Source organism: Delphinapterus leucas, chromosome 19 (genome assembly GCF_059928025.1).
Source record: "Delphinapterus leucas isolate spDelLeu-1000000601 "Yukka" chromosome 19, BTC_Dleu_Yukka2, whole genome shotgun sequence".
In the NCBI taxonomy this organism is placed as follows: domain Eukaryota; kingdom Metazoa; phylum Chordata; class Mammalia; order Artiodactyla; family Monodontidae; genus Delphinapterus; species Delphinapterus leucas.
In genome coordinates this window covers 61,582,263-61,603,711 of record NC_143147.1, presented here as the reverse complement: position 1 = coordinate 61,603,711, position 21,449 = coordinate 61,582,263, and the positions used below count along the sequence as shown (strand labels likewise).

The 21,449-nt window shown below is 54.3% G+C and overlaps 1 long non-coding RNA gene across 3 annotated transcripts; it reads right to left on the bottom strand.

Annotated features, from left to right (window-relative positions):
- Window positions 1-975: 975 nt before the first annotated feature.
- LOC111182772 (uncharacterized) lies at window positions 976-21,257 on the bottom strand. Of its 3 annotated transcripts, XR_002646816.3 has the most exons (4): window positions 18,800-21,257; window positions 18,243-18,486; window positions 9,214-17,211; window positions 976-1,995 (listed from the first exon to the last, which is right to left on the bottom strand). It is a non-coding gene; the product is annotated as an uncharacterized LOC111182772 (long non-coding RNA). The 3 variants fall into 3 exon arrangements; XR_016389049.1 differs by having other exon boundaries at window positions 18,243-21,257; XR_016389050.1 differs by lacking the exon at window positions 976-1,995 and having other exon boundaries at window positions 7,033-17,211; window positions 18,243-21,257.
- Between the last annotated feature and the right edge of the window lie 192 nt (window positions 21,258-21,449).

Here is a 21,449-nt window from a genome sequence, read left to right as displayed (position 1 = left end):
TCACAAAGATAAGCGGGACTCCTGGGTACCAGAGGGGAAAGACACCAAATCCTAAGGCCAGCCGGGAAGTGGACCCCTGTCACCCCACTCCTCACCTAGCTGGGTGCTGGTAGGGTCCACGCTGGCAGGTCCCCATGAGTTCCGCTGGCCGGGCCGGTATGGGGGTCTCAAGATGATGGTGGATGGTCTTGAGGGTCTGAGCTGCAGGACGCATGGAGGCCAGGCTGTCCCCTGAGAATTCCTTGGAGCAGGTCAGTGAAGGTAACATCCAGCTCCTCCACTGCTCTGGGCCCTGAGGAGACAGCTGACTGCCCCTGAGACCCTCCCAGGTCATGAAGACCCTCGCATCTTCCCGTCTGTGGATGGACAAGCACAGCCACATCCACAGGTGCGGGTGGCTGACCCAGGGACCCCTGTAGTGGCTGTCCAGGTAGGGGACATGCCAGGGTGGGAGGGTGTTCAAATATGGCCAGTGAGCCACTGAGGCTCAGAGACCCTGGTAGAGGCATCCTAGGCGGGGACGTGGAACACGCAGTTTGCTCTGGACAGTCAGGGGAGGATTGGGGTGGGCGGTGGCAGAGTTGGGGGTGCTATTTAAGGCATTTATACAATAAGCAGGCTCTCTTACTGAGACCCACAGTTCTGTGTGCACACGCATGTGTGTGACCTACGTGCTTTGGATCATTTCTTTCCCTGCAGAGATAAACAGTCATCCAAGCTTGGCCCCCTCTGGCCAGATCTCCCACTAAAACAATGAAATGCCCAGAGAGCCACCACTCCCCACCTACCACCTACCCAAGTCTCCCAGGGCCCCCTCCCCACTCCCTTGGAGGAGAGCTCTGTCAGCCTGACAGCCAGGCCCAGGCCGGACCCAGCACACGGAATGGCCAGTGCTATGAGGGCGGATTTCTCCTTTTTCTGGCTGGGATGCTCAAAGAGGCCTCTTTGGGGACCAGCCAGCTGCAGCCAGGTAGATCTAGCAGTTCAACCTCCACAAAAGGGTCCTGAAGGAGAGCTCTCCAGTGCCTGTCCCTCCAGGCCTTTTTCCGTTATTGTTAAATGACAGTGTGTTCTAGAGGTTAAGAGCCAGGACTTTGACTCTGATAGGGCTGGGTTCAAATTCTGCTCTGACACTTATTAGCTGTGTGACTTGGGGCAAGTTACTTAACCTCTTTGTGCCCCCTTGTCTTCGGTCTGTGGAATGATGATAATGTCAATATCACCTCCCTGGGTGGACAGGACGGGAGGACATGTAAAGCAACCAGCACGCTGCCCAACACAGGTAAGTTATCAATGATGAAGATATTATTGTCATTTTTATTTACAACTTACTATTTAGTGAACAGTATCATTCTATTTACAGCAAACTGCACCTAATAGATGACCTGGGCCCAATGCCAGCTTCCAGCCCCGTCCAGTAAGTAGCACTCAGCCTGCCTTGAAGTAGGGCTAAGAGGACTCAGGGCCTCCGCCCTGGCCTGGCCCACCACTCATCTTCTTCCTCCAAATCCTCAGGCACTGTTGCACATCCACGCTGGGCTGGGTGTTCCCTGCACGGCCTCCACCTGCAGTTTCCCAGATTCAGACATGCCTTCCTCAGGGCATGCATTGAAGCTGAAGAGGTAAGTCTTTCTGTGGCTGCCCACATCCCTGGAATGGGCTGCCCCTCCCTGGGAAGAGGAAAGGAAACGCTTGCCAGACCTCTAGTCTCTCTTTCTCCGTTTCCTATTGAGCCCAGAGGGGGTAAGCCACTTGCCCCGAGACATACAGCAAAGCAGTGGCAGAAGATTCTCAGGGTTCTGAGTTCCAGCCTTTGATCTTCTCCACCAGACTAGTTTATAACAGAACTGCTTCATGTCCTGGGGACGCGGAGGGTAAAATGAGCCCTCAGAGAATAGTAAAGGCCCCCTCCTCCCTCCTGAGGCCTCCAGAGAGCTGCTCACACGTTTCCTGCTGTCTTCATTCTGTGGTCAAAAGCTCATCTCTCTTCTCCACCTGCAGAAAGAGAAGCTGCTCTGCTGGAGAAGACATTAAACCGAGCCGGGGACAGGGGAAGGCATGGGGGGACAGGGCGCTGGGAGAGCTGACAACCTCGCTGAGCAGCCCCGAAAGCCACCAGCCACCTCCGCCCTCAGCCTGGAGCCTGGGGTCCTGGGCCAAGCACCTAGGGTGTTGGGCAGGCCTGCTTCTCCCGGCCCAAGCAGGGCCCCAGGGAGCTCTGGCGTCGCCTTCACTCCCCAGAGGCCTTGGGCATCCCGGGCAGCAAGCTCCTCTCCGCTCAGCATGCAGCCTCTCGGCAGTCTGGAAGCCTGCGCAGCCACAGACGACCGTCAGGAAATAAAAATAACTGCGCGGATCCCTCCCCCTCTCCACATCCCTGGACCTTCTGTGGTTCCAAGCCCTGCAGGGGAAGCTCAGGATGCATGGCCGCAGCTCTGAGTTGGGGAGATAGGCAGGTCAGAAGCACCTAGGGCACCAACTCCCTCACTTCTCTTCCTTGGACCAGTGAGAAAACAGAAGCCTCGTTAGCCAGAGCTGTTTCAGGGATGTACTCTCATTTGAGCCCTGCAATAGCCCCTGGGGGGAGGCCAGGGCGGGTGTACCCATCCCGCCTGTCAAGTGAAGCGATGGCGTGGGTGCTGCCCCGGCACCCTGTCCTGCGCGCACCAGGGGCTGAGGCAGGTGCCAGCAGCGTCGATTCTCTCCTCACTGTCCTTCCTCCAGGACAAGGTCAGCCAACTGAGCACCTGGGCAGGGGTGATGGAAGCACTTGTAAAGAGCATTAGGGAAACAGGTGGAGCCCCGTCTTACCAGCCGAGGGGTTGGTTAAAGGAGTGCACAGGTTTGTGTGCAATCAGGGCTGCCTTCCTGGAAGAGGAGGACTGCGAGCCAGGTTTGGAAGGACAGGCTCCACGACTAACCTGACTCCTGGCATTAGAGCATGTGCACAGTGCCGCCCGCCCGCTTGCTTGGCAGGGCAGCCTCCTGCCGGATGCCGTTCTGTGTCCTCCAAGAGTTGCTGTCACCTCCGAGGGATCCAACACAAACCGGGCTGGGGGCTGTGTTTGGGGTGACTCTAGGGTGTATCTGAGTGTCATGGGTGAGAAGATGAAACGGCAGTCTTTTCCACTGACTCATTGTCACGTTTCCACTGTGATCTTCTCGTTGTCCCGAGCAGTTTTGAGACTCCAGGAGCCGGGCCTATCCGAAGCCGCAGGTGGGTGGAGCTGCCTCCTGCCCGCAGCAGCTGGGCGTGGGGGAAAACCAGGGCCTTCCCAGGACTGGGCACCCCTCCCTATGGCCTCTGCCGGCAGCACGGATTCCCTAATAATCTCTGGGTCCCAGATCCATGGCTCAGGGGAGGAGAAGCTGTCCACAAGCACCACCGGCCTCTGCATACACGCACATACGCGCACGAGTCTGGGCGGGAGGCCGTCCTCGGCTGAGGAAAAACGGAAGGGCAGACACCATGTCTGGGAGTCATATCAGCCAGGAGCCCCCATAAGAGCAGCAAACTAAGTCCCAGGTGCTGGGTGGACCTCATTTAAGTCTGGAAAAAAAGGGGATTCCGAGGAGGGCCAGAGCAGGCAGCCAGCTACAGGGCTAGGAGCCCACAGAGCCCGCCGTACAGACCAGGAAGCTCCGCAGGCCGGGCCCCGGATGCCAGGGAGGCTGGGTCCCCGGGAAGGGCCCTGGGGAGGCCTGGGGGACCCTCCCAGCCCACAGCACTTTCCTCAGGGATGTTTAGCCTATCATAGCTGTTTCCTATTTAACAGGTAAGGAGATGGTGTCCAGACTTGAAGCCACCTGGCCCACTTGGGGACCCTCTTGCCCCATCAGCTTTGGACTTCAGAGCCTGCAGGCCTCTCGGTGGAGGAGGGTGTCACCTCCACCTGAAAGGCATTTCTGAGAAGAGCCAGGGACAGCCAGCTGTCTGCACGAGGAGAATGGAAACAATCGCCCAGATTGCACAAGCCCACGAGTCCACTCTGTCTCCATCACCTGTCCTTGGGCCGAGCACCGAGACCATCGGCCCGTTGGGCCCCCTCCCAGGCTGTCTGTGAACTTCTGTGAGCCCAGCCCTTACAATGAAGCCCATTGTCTTTCTTTTAAAAGCAATAGTAGGGACTTCCCTGGCGGTCCAGTGGTTAAGACTGCGCTTCCACTGCAGGGAGCACAGGTTTGATCCCTGGTCAGGGAGCTAAGACCCCGCATGCCAGGCAACGCAGCCAAAAAAAAAAAAAAAAAAAAAAAAAGCAATAGTAATGGATAAACATCATATTTAATCTGTGGTCCATCCAGACAATGGAATATTATTCAGAGATTAAAAGAAATGACTTTTCAAGTCATGAAGATACGTGGAAGAAACTTAAATGCATGTTGCTAAGTGAAAGAAGCCAGTCTGAAAAGGCTACAGACTGATTCCAAACATATGATATTCTGGAAAAGGCAGCCCTATGGAGACAGTAAAAAGGTCAGTGGTCACCAGGGGTTAGCAGGGAGGGAGGGATGAATAGACAAAACACAGAGAATTTTTAGGGCAGTGAAACTATTCTGTATGACGCTGTAAGGGTGGGTACATTTGTCACACAAATACCATCTGTTTGTCAAAACCTGTAGAATGTACAACAGCCAGTGAACCTTAATGTAAGCACTGGACTCTAGTTAATCATGATGTATCAATATTGGTTCAGTTATAACAAGCGTACCACACTAACGGAAGATGCCAATAATAAGGGAAACTCTGTCTGTCTGTCTGTCTGTGTGCTGGGAGTAGGAGGTCCATGAGAGGTCTCTTTACTCGCAGCTCAATTTTTCTGTAAACCTAAAGCTGCTCTTTTAAAAAGTTTATTAATTAAATAATAATGACAAATTTACATGCAGCACACTTTTGTTACATTCCTGTATTAACTATATTTTCTTATTCTCTATATTCTTGGTGCTCTGGCATCTGGGGTCTTGCTGACCCTGGAGGGCCTGCCCCTCCCAGGGCTGGCTAATTCCTGGAGATAATTTCCAGGGAGCCCGTCTTTCGTGTACAGACCAACCAGCCCAGAGCCGACATCCCCCTCCTCTACGGGGCTCTCACACTCAGGGCCACCGTCACCTGCCCTAATCACCCCAGGGCCAGGTGTCTGACACCTCGGGACAGCATCTGTGCCCAGAGCCCTCTGCAGTTATTCAAAGTAGCCAGTCCTAGGCCTGCTCACCAGGCCTCACCTGCTCCTTCCCACGGAAAGCACAACACACACTCTTGCCCGCGTTTTCCCATTCCCCTGCCTCCTGACCAACCTTGGTGCTTCCCTGTGTGGCCCTGTGTGGTGCAGAGTGCCCCTTCCTCTTGGGAACTGTGAGTAACAAACTCTCTTTTTGGTGGCAGTCAACTCCTAATCTGTTGGGCTCTCCATCCTTGACTAATAAGAAAGCCTGCATCTTAAAGCAGAGCCGACCCAAGGGCCAGCAATCTGTGAGGCCCTGGACAGTTTACCCACCAGGACTCCAGTTTCAAAAGTGACCTTGGCTTAGTTTCCAGGGCAGCACCAATAGACCCTAAGCAGAAAGCGGTTTCAACCTGCAGGGTAATAACAAGACCCACGCTCTCTGGAACTCCTGGGAGGTGGGAGCAGGGGTGAGTAAACTGAGGCCCAGATCGGGGAGGACTTGCCCAAGGTCTCCAAGCTAGTTGGCGGCCCAGCTTGCACTAGGCCTGTGTGGGAAACCACAGAAGCCAAGTGTGGCTGTGTGTCCCCGTGGCTGCCATGCCCCTGGGTGGGTGAGGGTCGGTCCCTTCTGTCAACACTGCTGTTGGGTTCCATTCAAGCTCCTGGAGGCCCCACCCACTGAACAGAAGGCAGGTCCCAGGCATCTCACTCCCCTTCCCGCTCCCCAGTGTCCTGGCTTCACCTGGCCTCGGCACCTTCTAGAGCCCTAGCCCTTGAGTTCGGGAGGTCCTGAGGCACGCAGGTGGGGTCTTAGCGTTGACACGTAGGAGGACCCTCCGTGCTCACAGCCAGCCTCCCCTTCCTCACCCTGTGGAAGCAGCAAAGCCAAGAGGTGCTCTCAGCGGAGCAGCCTGAGAAAGCGGCTGGCTCTTGGGGGCTGTCGGCAGCTGTGCGCAGCCTAAAACTGAACTCAGGGACACCTCCAGAGCCAAGATGAGGCCAGCCAGAGGGGACAGAAAAGGGAACCAGGCTGTAATGTAATTACATCAGATAATGGGATGTATTAGGTAATGGCCTGAACCCCAGTGGGCCTGTGGAAGTGGGGTCTGGGGCCCAGGTCGTGTGTGTATGTCTGTGCGTGTGTGTGTGTGTGTGTGTGTGTGTGTGTGTGTGTGTCTAGAGGTGGGGCTCTCCTTAAGAGTGTTCTTGGGGGCTCCCCTGGTGGCGCAGTGGTTGAGAGTCCCCCTGCCAATGCAGGGGACACGGGTTCGTGCCCCGGTCCGGGAAGATCCCACATGCCGCGGAGCAACTGGGCCCGTGAGCCATGGCCGCTGAGCCTGCACGTCCAGAGCCTGTGCTCCGCAACGGGAGAGGCCACAACAGTGAGAGGCCCGCGTACCAGAAAAACAAACAAACAAACAAACAAACAAAGAATGTTTTTAAGCAGATCTGGTGAAGTTATCAAGAAATACTCAGAGGGACTTCCCTGGTGGCACAGTGGTTAAGAATCCACCTGTCAATGCAGGGGACATGAGTTCGAGCCCTGGTCCAGGAAGATCCCACGTGCCACAGAGCAACTAAGCCCATGTGCCACAGCTACTGAGCCTGTGCTCTAGAGCCCGCGAGCCACAACTACTGAGCCCGCGAGCCACAACTACTGAAGCTCATGCACCTAGAGCCCATGCTCCGCAACAAGAGAAGCCACCTCAATGAGAAGCCCAGGCACCGCAACAAAGAGTAGCCGCTGCTCGCTGCAACTAGAGAAAGCCTGCGCGCAGCAACGAAGACCCAACGCAGCCAAAAGTAAAATAAATAAATTAAATTAAATTAAACATTAAAAAAAGAAGAAATACTCAGATGAGCCGCAGGAAAAATAAATAAATAACCATTTAAATAAACAGCAAGACGAGGCAGGAACAATTTTTGGAGAGAAAATTGTTGGGGAAAGACTGCCGAGGGATGGAAAGTAATAAATTTCACGTCACTCTGAAAATTGCTGCTCTCCAAGGGGCTTTAGGCCAATGAACGTCGATAGAGCTCTGATGGGCCAACACGGGAGGGACACCGGCTCATGGTGCCACCACCATAAGACCACTTCAGCGGCACCGGGCTTGGGATGAGGCTTTTTTCCTCCCCGCGGCTGCAGCCTAGGTCCCCAGCTGCACCCTGTTATCTCTACCCCTTTAACTCAGCCCAAACCACAGGGAGTTCAGAGAGTTCAACGTCTGTAGGTTGGGAAGCTGGGGACCAGCTCGCTGACATGGTGACACCGGAGGAATAAGCTTTGTCTGGAACCAGTGTCCCAAGCAGAAGGGAGGGAGGTGGCTGCAGGTGATGACGAATGAAGAGGGTCCTTCTTCACGCAGGGGTCGTACAGCCACCTGCAGCTGACTGCAGCCTCCAGGCCCTGGTGGGATACCACGTACCTCCACGCTCCCCCTACTTAGTTCCCAGCTTGGGGAGGATGGTTCTGTCTCTGCTCAAGGTAGGGATGAGGGACAGATGCTTCAGAACCCGGAGCACGCGCTCTGCAGAATGAGGCAGCGTGAAGTGCTGCGTGGCACCTTAAGCACAGATTCCCAGGCTGGGCCTGGGCGAGGCCACCGGGCAAGCAGGTTTGAAAACCACAAGAGGAGCGACGGGGTGTTTGATTTGGGCCTACGAGGCCAAGATGGTTCCCAATTCACTCATCCTGCCCTAGCTTTGACCTGCTGTGTGAACTTGGACACACCCAATCACCTCACTCCATCTCGGGTTTTCTCCTCCATAAAATGGGAATCACGGCTTCAGCTCTGCCAGCCTGTCAGGCTACAGGCAGATCGAGTGAGAAAATGGGACGTGAAAACACTTTTGCAAACCATCCAGCACTGAACAAATACAAGATGCTGTTGTTATTACGTCACTTCCCATGTGCTGTACTGAGCACACAGCCACACCCACGCCAGCCTCGGGCCGGCCCTGACCCTCTGCAGCCTCCAGGGTTGCCAGCCTCCCCACTGAGGCTGCATGGTGGAGTCTTCCCTGCTTCTCTTGTGTTTATCCCACCCCTGGGGCCCTCCCCGCGGCAGCGGATCCTGGTAATGGCAGCCGCTAATTTGTGTTCTGTACATCAGCGGGCTTTATTCTCCCAGCAGCCCCATTTTTCAGATGAGGAAACTGAGGCTTAGAGAAGGTAAGAAATTATCCAAAGTCAGCATGAGCTAGTGGTGAGGGTGGACCTCAGCCTCGGGTCTGTCTGGTGGCTTCTGTACCAAGTGTCACAGGCATTTGCCCTCCACCTTCAGGACATTTGCCAGGTCTATACCCTACCCGACTGTTATGTACGACAGTGCACATAAGTGGATTCTGTACAGTTTACTCATTCATTCAACAAATTTTTATTGCGGACCTAAGATGTGCCAAGCACCATGTAGGGACTGAAGGCAGAGAGGGAACAAAACAGACAAAAATACCGTGTGGGGTCTACCTTCTAATATGGTCCTCTGTTTACTTAATGGTTTTTTTTTTGTTGTTGTTGTTTTTGCGGTACGCGGGCCTCTCACTGTGTGGTCTCTCCCGTTCCGGAGCACAGGCTCCAGACGCGCAGGCTCAGTGGCCATGGCTCACGGGCCCAGCCGCCCTGCGGCATGTGGGATCTTCCCGGACCGGGGCACGAACCCGTGTCCCCTGCATCGGCAGGCGGACTCTCAACCACTGAACCACCAGGGAAGCCCTAATCTTCTTTTAAAGTAACACTTACTGTAAAAGAAACTTTCTGTTGCTACTACAGATCAAAACCCAGTATTGGATTTTCTGATCCTTTAAGCATGAGTACCATTAAAAATCAATGTCACCGTAGTCTAGCTGAGTGTTCTTGCCTGCTGGAGGTTTGGATCCTGAAGCCTGGTTTGATGAAAAAGGGAGATTTCCATTCTTCCATTCTTAGAAAATGTAAATGTAGAATTACTATATGACCCAAGAATTCCACCCTTAGATATATACCCAAAATAATTTTGAAAAGAGATATCCAAATAAATACTTGTACACAAATGTTCACAGCAACGCTACTCACAAGAGCCAAAGGGTGGAAACAGCCTTCTGTCCAGCAGTGGATGATGGACAAACAGAATACAGTTGACCCATACAATGGAATATTCTCAGCCGGAAAAAGGAATGAAGCTGTGACACAGGCTACAACAGGGATGGACCTTGAAATGTTATGCTCGGTGAAAGAAGCCCCGTACAAAAGGTCATGCATAGCAATATTGCATTGCTATGAAATATCCAGAAAAATAACTCCATAGAGACAGAAAGCAAATGAGTAGTTGCCGGGGCTGGGAGGTGGGGATGGGGGGTCGGTGCGGGGAAGGGAAATGGGGAGTCATTGCTTAATGGGGGCGGACTTTCCTTTTGGGGGTGATGAAATGTCTCAGAAGCAGACAGAGGTGATCATTGCACAACATCGTGAATGTAATAAATGCCACGGAAGTACACACTTCAAAACAGTTCACGGTTAATTTTAGGTTATGCGAGGTTTACCTCCATTTTTTTAAAAGGGAGATTTCCAAATGTTAGCGAGGTGGTAAAGACGTGTCTTTGCCAAATGAGATCTTCTCCTTAATGGAATAAAAAAGAAAGGAAGAGAATTACATATTGCCTACTAATCGTCACGGTACTGCCACTGGCAGTCTCTCATTGGGTCCTTACAATGACCCTGGGCTGTAGACAGAAAAGTGATGGGGTCTGTATCAGGCAGCTCAGGCAGCCGTATTAAAGTGTCACAAACTGGGGGTTTAAGCAACAGGTATTTATTTTCTCACTGTCCTGGAGGTTGGAAGTTCAAGGTCAAGACGCTGGCAAGTTTGGTCTCTCCCAAGGCCTCTCTCTTTGGCTTGGGGACGGCCACCTCTCCCTGTGCCCTCACACGGTCTTTGGTCTGTGCCTGCGAATCCCTGGTGTCTCTTTGTGAGTCCAAATTTCCTCTTCTCGTAAAGAAACCAGTCAGATGGGACTAGGGCCAACCTGAAAGGCTTCATTTAACTTAATCATCTCTTTAAAGGCCCTATCACATTCTGATGTGCCGGGTGTTAGGACTTCAACATACGGGTTTGGGGGCACACAATTCAGCAGTGTCCCAGGTGACTTATGAGAAGAAGCAGAGAGAAGCTAGCACAGGTCACAGAGGTGGCAGGGAGCAGAGCAGGCCAAGAACCCACATAGGCTGATCCCCCATCGAAATATTTTCCTCTATGCTGTCTGCGTCTAGCAGTGTGGACGGCTGCAGACGTGGCTGGGGTCCCGGGAACGGTGCCAGTGGGGGCAAGGTCATCCATCCACATGGCATCTTGTTTCTGCAATCACGTCCCTCGCCGTTATAAATCCCTCTCCATCCAACAACCAGGCAGAACTTCACGGAGGACCTGATCTAGCGTCTGGGCAGTAAGTGTATGATTAGCTACTGAATTATGTGTCCACAAACCTGGTGGAAAGATCCCATGCTGAGGATGCCTGCCCTGAGCCGAGCATTTGTACCTGGAGAGATTGATAACTGTGGCAAGGGCTCGGAATTCAGAGCTGAATCTTTGTTTAATATGCATCTTTCTTCTTCAAAGAGATTTATTTGTTAAACAGACTTCAAAACATCTGGTCCCTGAGAGTCTGTACCTGATTTGGCAGTCCTGGCTCAGACTGCCCCAAGCCTCCATCATTTTGCAAGTGGATGAAAGAGAGGGTGATAGTGGAGGGGCAGAGGGGAGGGGGAAAGAGGATGCCCAGGGAAGTGCCATGCGTGCTGGTTCTGCTCCTGCAACTGAAGCCCAGGAGCTTTGAGCCAGAAACAAAGGGCATCAAACAATGCAGAGGAGGCCAGCTCCCCGGCTTGCCCCTCCCCACACCCACCACCCTGTGGGAGCCCTGTCTCCAGATATGTTGCCAGATATGCCAAAGGCTGTGCCCATTTCATTCCAGGCTGTTTTAAATGACATCCCCTGAAAAGATGCTGGAGAAGCACGTTTTCTCAGAATCAGCTGGCTGCCTCCCCCTCAAGCAGCCCTTTCCTCCAGGAATGGCCCCTCCACACCGCTAAAACCAGAAACTGGGGTCCCCTTCAAGGTGTCTGTGCCCCTTGACCCCGGCAGCCAGCCCCCAAGCCTTCAGACACCACTCCACTCGTCTGAAACCCCTCATTCATGTAATAACCCAGGGCCCCTGCTCACGTCCATCACCCTGCCAGCCACATGGCTCTGCCTACCCTGCCCTCTCCCAGTCTCCATGCAGGGCAGCTCCTTTGGCCTTGAGTCTTTTTTTTTAAGGTTATACTCCATTTATAATTATTATAAATATTGGCTTGGCCTCGAGTTTTAAACACACTCCTGCACCATCAATACTGGTTTCCTCCCCCCGCCAACTCCTCTCCACCTGCAGAACCCCGCTGTCCTATCTCCACCTCCAGGGAGCTTAAAGGGCTTAAAGGGGTCCAGGAAGACAGTATCTTGCTCATCTGTATGCCCTCCTGCACCAAGAACAGTTGAATAAATGCTTAATTAATTAAAAGACTTGGCTGCTTAAAGACAAGCCAGTCTAACAGAAGTGGGGGTTTACAGCACATCGTCAGAGACCCAGAAGGTTTCTTGGCTCCTGGGCTCAGTAACCATCGGCCCCACCCACCCTGCAGGGCATCACTCTGGGATATATGGCTGCCACCTAGTCATGTGACCTGGTGGGTCTAGAAGACCTCGATGAGAAAATAGGCACAGTCCCCGCCCAGGCTGCCATCCCCTCCATCCCTTGATGTAAACACCACTTGGCGCTTCTGTGTTGCCAACTGGCTCTCTGAAGGATGTCTCCTCCACTAGCGGCCTGTTTGCCGGCAATCGCCAAGGGGTAAAGGGCCTCCTGGGAAATGGGTCTAGCTCTTCCCTATTCAAACACCAGGCAGATGACTAAATGATTAGAGGGACTGGGAAAAGTCACAGACCCTTTAAGAAGCAGGTTAGGGCAGACATTCTTGAGGGAACCAGATCGTAAAAGGCAAGTTGCTTTAATAAGCCAGGGCTGAGCTAGGGGTGAGGAGAAGGGGCAAAGGGTGCTGGCCAGAGCCAGGTGGGAAGGGGTCAGTGCTGGGGCCAAGGGACCAAGGCCCTCATCTTTTTCCCAGCACAGGTGCTGAGACCTAAAAGGGCAGATGGAGCTTTTCTTTGGAAAGTGGTGATGGATATGCAACTGCAGAAATAGACTCTGGGCCTCATTTATGATCACCGGGAATTAAAGAAACGCCACTTCTGGGGCTTCCTCGGTGGCGCAGTGGTTAGGAGTCCACCTGCCAATGCCGGGGACACGGGTTCGAGCCCTGGTCCGGGAAGATCCCCCATGCCGCGGAACAACTAAGCCCGTGTGCCACAACTACTGAGCCTGCACTCTACACCCTGCAAGACACAACTACTGAGCCCACGCGCCACAACTACTGAAGCCCATGTGCCACAACTACTGAGCCTGTGCTCTAGAGCCCACAAGCCACAACTACTGAGCCCGCGTGCCACAACTACTGAAGCCCGTGCACCAAGAGCCCATGCTCCGCAACAAGAGAAGCCACCACAATGAGAAGCCCGCACACTGCAACGAAGTGTATCCCCTGCTCGCCGCAACTAGAGAAAGCCCGCGCACAGCAACGAAGACCCAACACAGCCAAAAATAAAATAAATACATTAAAAAAAAAATAAACGCCACTTCTGTACCTAGCTGCTGCGCTACTGGCCAACACATGCAAGGTGCACAGACCAGGCCGGCAACGCCCCACAGTGTCAGGAGCCACCGCACGGGGCCACCACACCCAGGATCCTGTACCTCCTTCTTCTTCACGTACTTCCCACGCTGCTTAATTCCCCCATAGAGTGAGAGCTCCTGAAGGTGTGGGTGTATGTCCCTTGCTCACCGTACTGTCCCTCCCGCTTGGCTGCACGCCAGGAACTTGGTGGGCACTGGCACACCTTTGTTGAATAAATGAATGAGTGATTTTCCACATCTAGAAGAAGCATGGAGAAAATAAGCCCCAGTGGCATCTCACAGGACTGGGGCCACCATGAGGTATAAAATAAGGAACACCGAGAGCAAGACCCCATTGCCTGCCTGCAAGTGAGGAGGCCTCAGCACCACCTCTCACCAGCTCAGAAGGCAGGACGATATGCAGGCCTGCGCCTTCGGCCAGTGGGCTCAGGAGCCCCCTGGGTGAAGCGGAAATGAAGAGGCCCCCTGGCCTGCTTATCAGACCCTTGCCCAAGGAGGGTTAGGCTGCTTATTCTTAAACAGCTGAGTTTGGAAGGGGAAGATCCAGGATTTGGGACACTTGAAGCTTATACATATGCAGGGACTCTTTAAGAAAAGCACATAAAAATATCTGGCATAAGCTTTATTAAACCCGGCGACAGGTGAACTCCTTGCTGGATGCCTCTCAGGGCTTCATGGTCATCCCAGGAAATCCACCTGGAATGCCTGGAATAGAGAGGCCAACCTGGACCCGTTTCTCTCCTGCTGCCCCACCCTCACTTGCTCTGCGCCAGCCAGGAATACCACACTGTGCTGCTCTGGAGACGTAACTTAACTTCTCTGTGCCTCGGTTTCTCCATCCTTAAAATGGGTACAGTATCAGTGCCTATGTAGTAGTTGTGTTGGGAGGTTCAAAGGGATTAACACAAGGAAAGTATTTCATCCAGGTCCTGGCATATGCTAAGTACGCAAGGAGGTGTTGCTCTAAATTGCTATTTCTACAACCTTCCACCCCTCGTGGGTCAAACAGGAAGTCAGAGCCATCTGTAACTAAACAGTGGAATTTCAGCATTAAAGGCCTGCCTGGTGTGACCACGGATTGTGGTCACGGTTTTTTAAAGGGACTTTATCTTTGAGAGACACACACACACACACACAAAAATTTTTTTAATTACTCATGTTGTATTTCTGCAAATTTTGCTCCCATCTGTGTGTGATTTTTGCTTCTACCTTGTAAGCAGACATTCTTAAATAAAATAACTACACCAATAGGGAAAAATCATAAGTGACTCAGTCATACTTGATTGTTCTGACATCCCAAGAAGCCCCTGACCTACGGTTCATGAGGTTGTACCCTCCAAAGGCTGCATTCCTATGAAATACCCAGAACAGGTCATTCCACCCCTAAAGCTCCAGCAGAGTACCCAGAAAGACCCAACCAGCCTCTAAAACCCTCCCAGCCCTGCTAAGGAGGAGGCAACCGCCTCTCTGCCTGTCCCCATCACTATGGATGGATCCAGAGCCTGTCCCCTCCTTTACTCACCCGCCCCTGGCCTTAGTAGCGGAAGGGTGTTCTGTACTGGCCCGTTGTCTGAGAACAGGTCGGGAGGAGGGGAGGCACCATGTTATGGGGAGACCCAGCTCAGCCCAGCCACGCTGGTTGAGGACATCCCTGTGCTGACATTGCTGAGCCCCATCCTGGACCCTGTGCTGCTGGGCCCACCCTCAGAGGTCCGGGTCGCCCTGCCTCTCCCCATCAGAGGGCTGGACCCTCAGCACCAGACAAGCAGCACCTAGGGCTGGGCTGGAGTCAGACAGACCTGGTGGGATCCCAGCACTTCCTCTGTGACATCACAGGCACGTTCTTAACCTCCCTGAGCCAGTTTCCTCTTAAGAAAAATGGAGGTGGTAACCAACCGTCCCTTAGGAAAAGGAACAGGGAACTGCTCCACATAGAGCCAGCACTCAGCAATCGCCAACCCTTTCTCTCCCCCTGCACTTCCCCCTGCCCCTCTGCTCCTGGGGAGGCAGGGAACTGCTGAGGGGTCCGGGCGCTATTCCTAGCTCAGGCCAAGAGCAGCCCGCCGGCAGGTCCTGACCGCACAGCAGTTCCCTACGTGACCCTCAGCTCCTGGGCGCCACACGCTCCCCCGGCCCCCGGCCCCCACTTGTTGGTCCTGAGGGAGCCCAGGCTACAGAAGCATCCAGGCTGGCTCCAGCCTGGCCACCCTGACCACACGATTGCGCTAATTCTGCCAGAAAGACCAGCCTGTGGTTGGGAAGAGCAGCCATTAAGGTTTCCAGGAAATTCCTCTGAGCGGGGAGGAGCTGTTTGCCATTCCTGAGGTCCCTCCAGCCTGTTTGAATGAGGTTTTCCAATTAAGCTGGGGCTGCTCCCAGATCTCTGGTTTAAAAAACCATCTATCTGCTTTCCCTCTAAAGAAACAAAAATCCTTGAGACATGGACGTTCCTGCCTTTTATTTTTTAAAATGACTTCTGGCTGTTTTTCTTTCCTGATTATCAAGCAGCGCCTGTTCCATCATCCAGGAATGCTGTGGGAGCCCTGGTTGGGGTCGGAAGGCTGGTTGGGGGGGGCGGGATGAAGTGGTGCCGCTCCCTGAATTGGAGACCACGTGGGGAGAGACGAATCTGGGGGAAAAGATGACCCCTTCCTCTCTGGCTGGGATCATGCGGATGCACTTTGGAATTCTTAATTCTGCCTGTGGGCAGGAATGTGTGGGAGAGGGTTGGAGACCCAGGGCTAGCTCTCAGGTGTGGGCTGGAGATTCGAGGTCCAAATGAGGCATCAGCATCACGGGGCTGGATGAGATCTCCAGGACAATGTGGAGGGTGGAGAGAGAAAAGGGTCAAGGGTGAAACAAGCAAGAAGGACCCTGGGGAAGAGAAATCATCAGAGGATCCTGGAAGGAAATGGAGAGGAGGGGAAGGACCAAGCGAGAGGAATGCCTTGGAGGTCAAGGGTGAACGGAGGGCAGCCAAGTCATGTGGCCAGAGACGTGCATTTAGATGAGGCCTCAGTGGTCCACTGGATTTGGTACTTAAGATGTCATCAGACCTCCCATAGCTGCTGTGTCAGGTCTGGGTCTAGTCTTTAAGAAGACTGACAGCTTCCACTTCCTCTTTCTTAAAATGACGTCTCTTGGGGCACTCCCTGGCAGAACCAGGTCGCCAGGCCGTGAGAAGCCCAGCCTGGGACACGCATAGCCTTGCCATCAACAGCCCCAGCCGAGTGAGCAGCCCAAAATCAGAATCAAATGCCAGTCACGTGCGTGAGACATCTTGGGGGCTCTGGTCTAGTCAAGTTTATACATGACTACAGCCCCAGGCGGAAGAACCTCCCAGCTGAGCCCAGTCAACTCATAGATTCAGGAGGTTTTTTTAAAAGTATCATCAGAGACTTTGCCAGAACACACTTAATGGCATGGTGGGGATGGACCCCCCAACCAAGAGGGATAAAAGCATGAAGAGGTGCACGTGTGTGTGTGCACCTGCATGTGTGCAGGGAGTAGAGATGCTGCTTAGAAGCTTGTTGATTGAGGAATCTGAGCATAGAAGGAGGAGAGGATGGGACCTGCTTATTATCCCTTACTACTTAAAACCCTCCTTCCTCACCAGGCCTCAGGCCATGAGCACCCAAGATAGCTTGCCCACAGCCTCAGCCAACGGCCCAGCCAGAGGTGCCGACCTATGTGATCCAGCCGCCCTGCACAAAGAGCCTTGAGAGGGGAGAGGGGGCCCGGGTCCCAGTCCCAGCCCCGCCACTGAAACCCTTGGGTCTCAGTTTCCCACCTTGTAAAGTGGGGCTAATAACACTTGGCCTGCCAACTTTTCAAAGCCATTGCTGGAAAGAAATAAAATGAAGGATTTAAAACTTTCAGGGCAAAAGCCAGTGTAAGAGATGATGGTGATTATGGTGGTTCAAAGGGAGGAAGAGGTTGGGGTCCGGCCAGGACCTCACAACCTGCTTCAGTTTGCACAGCACGTTTACATAAAAGAAGCTCAGGAAGATCAAAGTTGCCCAAGATGCTTCGAATCTCACCACCAACCCGGAGAAAGTCCCCAGTGTGACTCCGATTGTCTCTTGAGAGCCCACGCAGCCTTTGGCCCCTGTGAGGATGTCTGGATTTGCAGGTACATTGAGGATTCCTCCTGCCACCAGCAACAGCAGCCATTTCCACAGCGCCTGCCAGAGGGGCTGGCATCCTCTCCGTGTGTCATAATCCCATTTTTTGCCTCCGAATCTGTAGCTGCCTCCTGGGGTGGAGGTGTGAGCATCAGGAGATGAGGCTGAAAACACGGTTAAGTTTTTAAAAATCATTAGCACCTTTACTCTCCTGACCTGCAGGCAGCTTCCCGAGCTGAGTCCAAGGAGCCAGGGTGAGAGTGGAAAGAGGGGGTGAGACACACAAAGGGGTAAGTCAGTAAACATCACTCGGCACACTAGGGAGAGTGTCCGAATGGTGGCCGATGGTGGCAGCTGGCGGGGCTTTCCAAGTAGTCTCCATGGCACCCGTGCCTTCACAATCTTCACCCTACAGCTCTCTGATTCAGCTCAACTTGTGTCACCGAGCCAGAAGAGAGATGGAGTAAGTGTGACATATATGCTGATATGGAGAAAGTGCACGTGTGTGTGTGTGCACCTGTGCATGAGAGAGAGGCTTGGAGACAGAGAGAGAGAAGGAGAGAGAGGCAGAGCCAGGGTTTCCCTCCAGAATAAGTGACCTGAGTCCCTGGCTGGGGCTCTGAAGGCGTTTCTGGGGCCTGAGCCCCACCAAACTGATTTAGAAAAATCAGGGGACTCAGATCCGACAGGGTCTGGAGGGGATGGTGATCTGGGCTCTTCGCCACGGATGCTCACTTAGGAACTTAGAACCCTGAACCTTTCTCAGCCTCAGAATCCCTCAGAGAAAGAGGTGTGGAAGGGCTCCCTGAGAAGAATCTAACCTCCATCCACTGATTTTTTTTCTTTCACTCATTCAATCATTGTTGGGCGCCCGCGAGGGCTGGATGTGGGACTGGGCTGTGGGCAGATTTCCAGCCAGACCCATCGCCCACCACCTCTCCTTCCCATCCCGGCCTCACCCCCAGGCTGAAATCTTGCCCCTCCATATATCCTCAATTTCCTGCTCTTCACACCAGACCCCGAGCGGCGGTGGGAACTGAAAAGGATTTCCAGGCATTCCCCTCTCCCTTCTACCCTTTTCTCTCTCCCTTTCTTGTCTTCTTTTTAAAAATGCTCTTTAATAGTAAAGTTAGCATGAAAAGGAGAGAAAATGAGGCTCAGTGAGGCTGTGTCAGGTGTGCGGCGATTTGCTTACCTGCCAGAGGTCCTGCCTCGCTGCCCCCTGGCTGGGAGACGGGCCTCCCTTCTCCCCTCCTGAGAACAGGGGCAGGAGATGGGTCATCGTAGGTGTCCGGCCTCATGGCAACAGGTGAGGTCAGGACCATGCGGGACGAGGGTCAGGTCTGCTGCTGGGTCCCTCATGGCATCTGCTGCAGCCGTGCTGGGCCTGGAGAGTCAGTCTCCATAAAGCATCATCCTTCTCCACCCAGGGCAAGAGGCTGTTATCAAGGGACAGTTGGAAGGTGGGGGGTGGTGCCTAGACTCAGGCATGGCGTCCCAGCAGGGCAGGTTCAGGGCGCCAAATGGACCAGGTAATTCCAGGGACACAGGCCACCACTGCCCCTTCCTTTCCACCTGGCACCTGGCCCTGTGCCCCACTGCCCTCCAGAAGAGGCAGTCGGGCACCTGCCATGGGCTCACCCAGGACACCAGCTGGGCACCTCCCTGGAATGACCGTCCTGCCACCCTTCTTTACCCACACGATAACACCAGGACCCGTGTCTAAGAAGGAGCTGCCTGGAGAAGACTCACCATGGGTCCCCATCCTTGGGGGGGCACTGGCTGCCCACCATGCTAGGCAGAGGTCTGGGGCTAAAGTGCACCCCGGTGAGGAGGCTGCTAGAGCTTATTTGCCTGGAAACGATAGACGGTGTGTCACAGGCAAGCCATGAGGCTCGGGGCTCAAGAGAAGCTGGATGGCCCTGTGGTTAGAGCATGGACTCAAGAACCAGCCTCGGGGCTTCCCTGGTGGCACAGTGGTTAAGAATCCGCCTGCCAATGCAGGGGACACGGGTTCGAGCCCTGGTCCGGGAAGATCCCACATGCCGCGGAGCAACTAAGCCCGTGCGCCACAACTACCGAAGCCCATGTGCCTAGAGCCTGTGCTCCGCAGCAAGAGAAGCCACCGCAATGAGAAGCCCGCACAATGCAATGAAGAGTAGCCCCCGCTCGCCGCAACTAGAGAAAGCCCGTGCACAGCAACAAAGACACAGCCAAAAATAAAAATAAATAAAATAAATAAATTTTAAAAAAAGAACCAGCCTGCCCGGGTTCACATCAAATCGAACCAGCTTCCCACTTGTTAGCTGTGTGATCAGGACCATGATCCCAATTTCTTGCCCATAAACTGGGAGCAGCAGTAGCATTCTCTCTCTGAATCACCCAGCCAGGCCCTGAATGAGCCTTCTTCTCCACGCCAGGCGGGTACCTCCCACCCCCCAGGGGCAGGACAGGAGGATGGAGGATGGGTGTTCCCCCTACAGCCAGACCCAGGAAGCCCAAACTCCCAGGCGGCCCTGTCCCCAGAGCCCCAGACCTCCTCCTCCGTGACCGAGGCAGAGCTGGGCCGAAGAACCAAAGCGGGTACGGGACAGGGGTCACCCCGCACCACACAACTCTAGGGGGGCACTGGTACCCGAGGGCCCGTGCCTGGGCTGAGAGCACTCCCTGGAAGAGGCAGGGCGAGACTTCCCTCAAGGCCCTTTGCCCACCGCAGGCTGTGTAAAGACCCAGAGGATGAGACCAGGAAGCGGGAGATGGGGTGGGGGCCAGAGTGCCTGGGAGCCCCAACCTGGGGGAACACGGGGCTCTCTTCCCCTGCAGCACTGTGGCCTAGCTTCGTCCTTGACACTGAACAGGGACTGGGAGAAACAGCTTCACACCCTCCCTCCCCTGGGCCACCTCACCCCTGCCTCTCAGGCGACTCCCCAGCCTCAGCTGCCCTTCCTCCCCCAGCGGACAGGAGCTGCGGGCGCCCTGAGCGAGAGTGCGGTTTCCTCTCAGCCTCTGCCACTCTGAGACTTCCGCTGGGCGGTGGTGCTGGCAGCCGGTCCTTAGGAGGCCCCCCTGCACTGGGAGACAGACAGACAGGAGGCAGACAGATGGGCGACAAGGCCAGGCCCCTACCCTTCCAATGGAGGGGAGGCAGGTAAGGCTCCCGGAGAGAGAAGGGAGACTGCAGAGACAGATGCAAGGGTGTGTACAAGTGTAGGTGTATGCATGGGTGTGTGTGCACATGGGTGGGTGTGTATTTGTATGCAAATACCTATGCATGCAAATGTGTGTGCGTGCACGTGTTTCATGTACATGTGCGTCCAAATGCAGTTGTGTTCAAGTGTGCAGGTATGTGTGCAAACGTGCACGAGTGTGCATATGCAAATGCCCATGTGCGTGACCACATGTGAGTGTGCATGTGTGAGCATCCTGGGGAGAAAGGGAAGGAGGGAGAGCAGAGCAGAAAGACACCCACCATGAAAGCAAGCACTGCCCAGCGACCCTCAGGAAGCCAAGGACATAGGAGCAGCAATCCTCTCTTTCCCCTCCATCCTCTCTGTCCCCTCCTTCCTCTCTGTCCCCTCCATCCTCTCCTTCCTCTCTGTCCCCTCCTTCCTCTCCGTCCCCTCCTTCCTCGCCATCCCCTCCATCCTCTCTGTCCCCTCCATCCTCTCCGTCCCCTCCATCCTCTCTGTTCCCTCCATCCTCTCTGTTTCCTCCTTCCTCTCCGTCCCCTCCTTCCTCTCTGTCCCCTCCATCCTCTCCATCCTCTCCTTCCTCGCCATGTTCTCCACTGGCTCCCATCTCAGAACCTGACGCACAGGAGGTACACAGGCACTTGCCTGACAGATCACACAGGTCATCGACGCCTTCTCATCCCAAATACAGTCCCCACACCCTCTCGTAACTCCACTCGTCCCCCTGCCTTCACCAGCCAGCCCCGCCCCTCCTAACCTCCTCCCCGGCCTGGTCCAGGACAGCAGGCCCTGCCCACTGACCGCTGAGGGGCCCAGGCTTGTACGCGCTCACTGCCTCCGCTCACAGTGCTGCTTCTCCTCACCCGGGAACAAGGGGATTTCCTGACCATTTTTTCAGGCGGGGGATGTAAGCTGTTTTTCTAGCGTTCAGCCACAGAACCTTCCAGGCCTTCGTTTCTCTAAACACGGAGGTTTTGGGGAGTTAATCTGGCTGGCTTATTTCCATGCAGCATCTTAGTTCAGACACTAGTGCTCCCTTTAGATCATCAGGACATAAGAAACAGGACACAGCAAAAGGACTGGCGAGACGAGGTTCTTCCTCAGACCAGATGCTCCAGGGGTGGATGGCGTTTCCAGCCGTGTCAGCGGCAACCGGAACTGAGCCTCCGGAGGGTGAGAACTCACGGCGCCAGCCACAGCACTGACCGGAG